The 6,197-nt window shown below is 45.0% G+C and overlaps 1 pseudogene; it reads left to right on the top strand.

Annotated features, from left to right (window-relative positions):
• Positions 1-2,546: 2,546 nt before the first annotated feature.
• Positions 2,547-3,197, top strand: LOC114624529 (annotated as a pseudogene).
• Positions 3,198-6,197: the final 3,000 nt, after the last annotated feature.

The following is a 6,197-nucleotide window of genomic DNA, read 5'->3' as shown; positions in this document are numbered from 1 at the left end:
TGAATCATAGATGTTAAAAAAACAAAAACAAAAATTCTATGCAAAATCAATGGGAAATTTGCTCAGGTAAGGAGCTGAAACCTCTAAGGTTCTCGTAAAGCTATCGGTGCAGCATCTATTGCTGGAAAGAGGAAACTGTCTTTGCTGGAGTTGCCTTCAGGTCAAATTATGCAGGATCTGTAGGTGTTGATGAATCATCACTCAGACTGGGGTGGACCTTCCAGTGATGCCTCTGCCTTTGAATTGCTCATGCTCCATGTTCTAGCTCTCCCACTTTCAGCGTTCTCTAGTTAGCTATACTTCTTCCCCAGGGCAGAGCTTTCCTGCTTCCATGTTGGATCGCCTATTATTGTCATCGTTGCTCGGGTCTTGTTTAGGCAGCCATGTTGGTCAGTCTTCATGGGTGTAGCTTCTCTGACATTTCTGGAGTACACAATCTCATGGTAAAAGTCCTGCTTCTCTGGAAGTATGTGTGTGTGTGTGTGTATGTGTGTGTGCATGTGTGTACATGTATGTGTCCATGCATGGATGAGTATGTGTGTGTGTATGTGTGTGTGTGCATGTGTGTCCATGCATGTGTCAATGCATGGATGAGTGTGTGTGTGTGTGTGTGTGTGCACACACTCATATTCTACTGTGTTTAGTTATTATTGCCTGCGTGAATAGGTATGTTGGGCTGTCCTCTGTAGTGGCATGGATAACTGACCAGGGGCCAGATCCCTGAAAAATACCAACTTTCTCTCAACTGCCATTGACTGTCTGCATCTTCTCAACTAGGAGTGCAGCCTAATGAGCTTCCACCCATGCTGCATTGTTGACTGGATTGCTCTTGTGCAGGTAACTATAACAGTTCAGAGTTCGTCAGTGCAGTCGCTGTCATGTCAGAAGATGCTATGTGCAGCTGTCCTTCACAATCTGGGGTTCTCTTCTGTCTTGGTCTTGGTGGCTGATGATATAGATGTCTCATTTGGGGATGAGTTCTCTATAGTAATTTATTCTATATATTTTGATCATTTGTGGCTCTCTTGGTTAGCTTCCGTCTATTGCAAAAAAAAGGTTGCTGATCTCTGGGCAGATTCTCTATGCTGCTAAATGGTCTTAGTTCTATACCCGAGCTGAGCCTGTCAACAGCAAGTCCATTTGCAATCATCTCTGCCGTGACACTGCCTTCCAAGCTCCTGTCTAAGGATACAGCTCCTTCCAGGTTACATTTGTTCATATGCAAATGGAATCATCTTTAAAATGGCCCATACCACTCTCCAAGGGCTTCCAGGAAGGACAGTTCTAGGGGTTGAATGGCATGTTAATTCTGATCCACAAATTAATTTTGTCTCTCTGTATATTAAGGGTGTGCAAGACTTATTTAATTTGAAATAAATATAATTACAGAAATGAATGGGCTATCAAAAATTTAAACATATGATCCATCAATATTGGCATGACGTGAGTGGCTGCTTATTCTAAATAAAATGGGTCTTTGGCAATATGGAATTCAATTTCCCCCCGCAGTGTGTCTCATTTCATCTTGACGTCTGGGCTAATGCTAAATTACAATCCTTAATTTCCAGATCGGAGCTTAATTTCTAACTAGGAGGTTAACATAAATAGCCCTCCAGCTGTGGGGCTTCTGGAAGCTCTTAGCAAGAGGGACTCAAAGGTAGAACAAATCTACCTTTGCACAGGCTAGTGCTGGGTGTAAGGGTAAAGGCTAGTACATGTTGGGGACTAAGTGTTTCTAGGTACCTTGTCTGTGGAGTATGACTGAGCTTCAGGCAGTGGGGAGGAGACAATAGCTCCCTCTCGCAGATACCTGTGTGATGATGAGTAGGCTCAACTGCTGTGTCATTCAGCCTGCGTTAGCCAGTCATGGAGGGCACTTATCCATTATACTGGCCCTCCCTTTGAACTAGGATCCTAATTCAAGAGGAGACTTAGAGAAGCAACCTTGTCAATGTGATCTATGGGGAAAACACTGCAGAATAGCCGAGGAGATGGATCAGTAGCTAAAGTGTCTGGCATGCAAGCATGAGGAACTCAGTTTAATCTTCAGGTACCCATGTAACAAAAATTCATGTGTGGTGGTACATACTCACAATTCCAACACTGGGCAGGTGGAGACAGGAAGATCTCTAGGGCTTTCCAGCTCGTCAGCATAGCCAAATCTGAATTCTATATACCAGTGAGATATCTTGCCTCTCAAAAATAAGATGGGTGGCACCTGAGGAATGACAAGACACAAGGCTCTGTGCATATATGTGCATGCATGCCTGTGTACACACAAGTACCCACATGTATGTAAACATATGCACAAACCAAGAGCTCCAGAAGTGGCATGTAGATATACTGAGAATGAACAAAAGACACATAATTTGCCACCCTGAGTACCTGGGAAAAGTTGTTCATCAAAAACAAGGTGTCCCAAAGAGGCTGTCACTTCAACAAAAGCAGTGAGTGCCATCACGCACCAGCACTGACTTCCAAGTCATGGCAGACCCGTGCTATTACACAGAAGTTGGTACCCCACACTTCCACATCCTGTCAAAGTCATGAACTACAACATAGAGAATCTGCCTCCTCCCTTCATCCACCTGATGTACAAGGACATGATCACACCTACTACAGACCCACTTGGTGGCACTAAAGTCTTCCCCAATGAGGAGGATGTCACTAACCTGCAGGTTAGCATGGAAAACTCCAAGGGGACCCTGTATGATGGAAGCCTGTTCTGCATGAGGTTCCTATTGGACAAAAACTTCCTGCCTCATATCCAAGGGCTACTTCCTGACCAAGATCTTCTAACCATATGTGGGTGTCAATGGTGAGAGCTGTGTCAACGTGTTCAAGAGGGACTGGACAACTGAGCTGGGCATTGAACATGTGCTGCTGACCAAGTGCCCAGCAATGCATCTAACCCAGGGTCTGCACTCTACCAGGAGGCAGGCTGCTTGCTTTTGGAGAACTATGAAGGTATGCTTCCAGGCCCCCAGACACATGAAGGGCAGGTAGCACAGCATCAGGAGGGCTGAGGCTACCCGAGACCTGGCTATTGGCTCTACAATGGCTCCACTGACCCCATGATCCTGGGTGGCCCAGGAAATGCGGGAGATTCCATGGTTAAGAAGTATGCAGGCTAGAAAGATGAGAAGCTGGCAGCCAAGAAAAGGTTGGACAAGAGGTGGACACTGGGGAGGCTGTGATGGGCTCTTCTCCATCCTTCCTCCCTGCTGTCCTGTCCCTCACACTCTGTCTCTAAGCTATTTAAATTATGGCTGTGGTGGAGGAGGGATTGGGGAGACACCAGAACCTGGCCTTTTAAATAAAGTTGGAAGAGAAAAGAAGGAGGAAGAGGGGAAAGAGGAAGAGCGGGAGGAGGAAGAAGGGGAGGAATGACAATCTAGAAGAGAACAGGCCTTCTGTGCTGGCAGCAGTATGCTTTTCCTGCCTGACACACTGTTGGCACATCCAGGACAGTAGCAGGTGAGACAGTGACACTCAGGATCGAGGGCAATTGGTTCCATGGATGCAGGACTCATTTGACCCTTGAAAAACTGAATGACACATCAGAAAGAAAGATGAGAGAACTTCCCCGGTGATGGAAAAATCTGCATCTTACTTGAGGTCTTGGTTATACAGGTGACACACCTTCGAGTGGCAAATGTAACATTTCAGATCTGCACAACTGGCCATCAGTGAATTCTGCCAGAAGCAAAGGCATGCAAATGACCAAATCAAACAATAACAACAACAAATGGGACCCAGAGAATGTTCCCAGGCTTTTGAGCATAGGCCTCTGGGTAAATTGAACTATTTCTGTCAGAGCTAAGTTGGGAGAAAACCATGAATTTCTTGTATGCATGTTTTATTTGAGATGTGATAACTGATAAACCTGCCAGTAAGTCAGCTTCATATTTTGTTTTTAGGGGGGGGGGGGGGAGGATGACGGGGGGGGGGTAGGAAGGTAAGGAGGAACTAGGAGGAGTTGGGAGAGGGGAAGGAATATGATCAAAGTATATTGTATGGAGATACATTTATATAAAAAGTGTGGACAGCACATTCTATGGGCTGGGGTCTCAGATTGAGTAAAAAGGAGAATACAAGCCAGGCACTGACACTCATCTTTGTACAGCAGTTTGAATGAGAATGACCCCTCCCAAAGTCTCATATGTTTGAATATTTAGTTCCAAGTTGGTGAAACTCTTTGGGAAGGATGAGGACATATGGCCTTGTTGGGGGAGCTGTATCACTTGGGGAGACCTTAGAAGTTTAAAAGACTCACACTATTTCCAGTCTCTTCCTGTCTCTCCCTGTCTCTCTGTATCTCTCTCTCTCTCTCTCTCTCTCTCTGTCTCTCTTTCCATGTCTCTGTCTCTGTCTCTCTCTCTCCCTCCCTCTGTTGCAGGGTCTTTCCTGCCCATTATATTTGCAGTGGAGCTTTGTGATTGGGCTGTAGAAGAGGTAGGTGGAACTAGGAGTTGGGAGGAGGAAGGAGAGAGAAAGGAGAAGGATGAGAAGGAGAGGAGAGAGGAGATGCAAGATGGAGGCAGACGTTCGTGTCTCTAGGAGTCTTGGGTAGTTATTCATGTCAAAAGGTTAGATATTGGGTTAACAATTCTAATTGTGTGGGCATCTCGTGTATTGAACATTTGCTAATATATAAATCCATTGGTTAATCTTTAAGAATTAAGAATTCTTTAAGAATTAAGAGTCTCATTTCTACCAGGTATTGGAACTGTTATATCTATTACATGGGGGTGGCCCTTGACCCATACTTAGAGCCATAGACTCCACAGAGCTGACTGGCAGAGACAGCAGCCACGCTAATGTCTCGTGGAGCCATGGCCACCTCTAGTGCTGGAACACAGAGTAGGAACATGGCGGTGACAGAGAGCTAGCCAGAGCTGCCCCACTTTTTCAAATATCTCCTGCTACATCTCTCTCTTTGCCTCTTACTTGCCAATTAAGATGTGAACTCTCAGTTACCATTATAGGCTGTAACACTCTGAAATCGCAAGCCTCAAATTAGATGCTTTCTTTCATATATTGCCTTGGGCATGGTGTTTTATCACAGCTCTGTGATGGTTAACAGGATTCACTTGATCAGATTCTGGATCCTAAGAGACAACCCTCTAGGCATGTCTGTGAAGGATAACTTATATTAGGTGGATGAGGTGGGATGACTCACATTAGCTGTCAGTGGCAGCATCCATTGGCCTAGAGTCCTAGACTGAATAAACAGGAGATAGTGAGCTGAGGCCCAGCATCCATCTCTCTGCTTCCTGACTGAGGATGCCTTGTGAGCAGCTGCCTCATTCCTGCTGCTGTGCCTTCTTCACCATGATGGACTGTGTCCTTAGACTTCGAGCCAGAATAAACCCTTCTTCTTTCTTTAAGTTACCTCTGTCAGGGTATTATATCACAGCAGCAAGAACAAAAAAATAACTAATAAGGTTCCTAAGTGTCTCTGGCCATAAGATTTTTGCCAACTGGTCTACCCAGACCCTGCTTCTTTTTAAAGATGTGCCCAATCTAGGCTATCAATCGACTCTCACTGAATTCAGGGGCAAAAGTTCCACAAACCTGCCAATGTCTGCATGTTATCCACGAGACAGGCATAGCCTTTTTGCATGTAGAACACTAAACAGCACTGTGCTTGGGGCTGTTTTAAAGACCCAAAGTACCAAGGTGAGCAGAAAAATGCAAAAATGAACTGTAAGGATTCTTGTTTGTAGGTGAACAAGAAGGCCTTGTTCTGCTTCAAGAGGGAACATGCTCTTCTTGTGATTCAAGTTTTCTTTTGCTATTGATGTGTTCGTTGGCAAAGGACCACCAAAGCATCATGGGTATTGGTGGTGACATAGGAATGTCAGTGAGTAAGGCCAGTGAGTGATTTTATCTTTTAAAGAAGTTTACAAACAAACAAAACAAGGTGGAGTGCCCTGGAGAAAAGCAGCCAAGGATGTGTTCTACCCTCCACATAGGCCCAAGCACACATATAAGTGTACCCGTGCACACATGATCATATATATGCACAAGCTGGGCATGGGGACATGTCTGTTATCCTAGCACTTGAGATACTCAGGCAGGAGGATCAGGAGTTCAAGGCCAGACTGGGCCACATTAGAGTTTGTCTCAATAAACAAACAAAACCCAGGCAGCTAAAAACAACCCCAAGCCTCATGTGTATATTTTCTTAATTT

The sequence above is a fragment of the Grammomys surdaster genome, unplaced genomic scaffold (genome assembly GCF_004785775.1).
Source record: "Grammomys surdaster isolate TR1022 unplaced genomic scaffold, NIH_TR_1.0 208, whole genome shotgun sequence".
NCBI classification, from domain to species: Eukaryota; Metazoa; Chordata; class Mammalia; order Rodentia; family Muridae; genus Grammomys; species Grammomys surdaster.
Note: the sequence above shows the minus strand (reverse complement) of the source record. Positions and strands in the feature narration are given on the sequence as shown.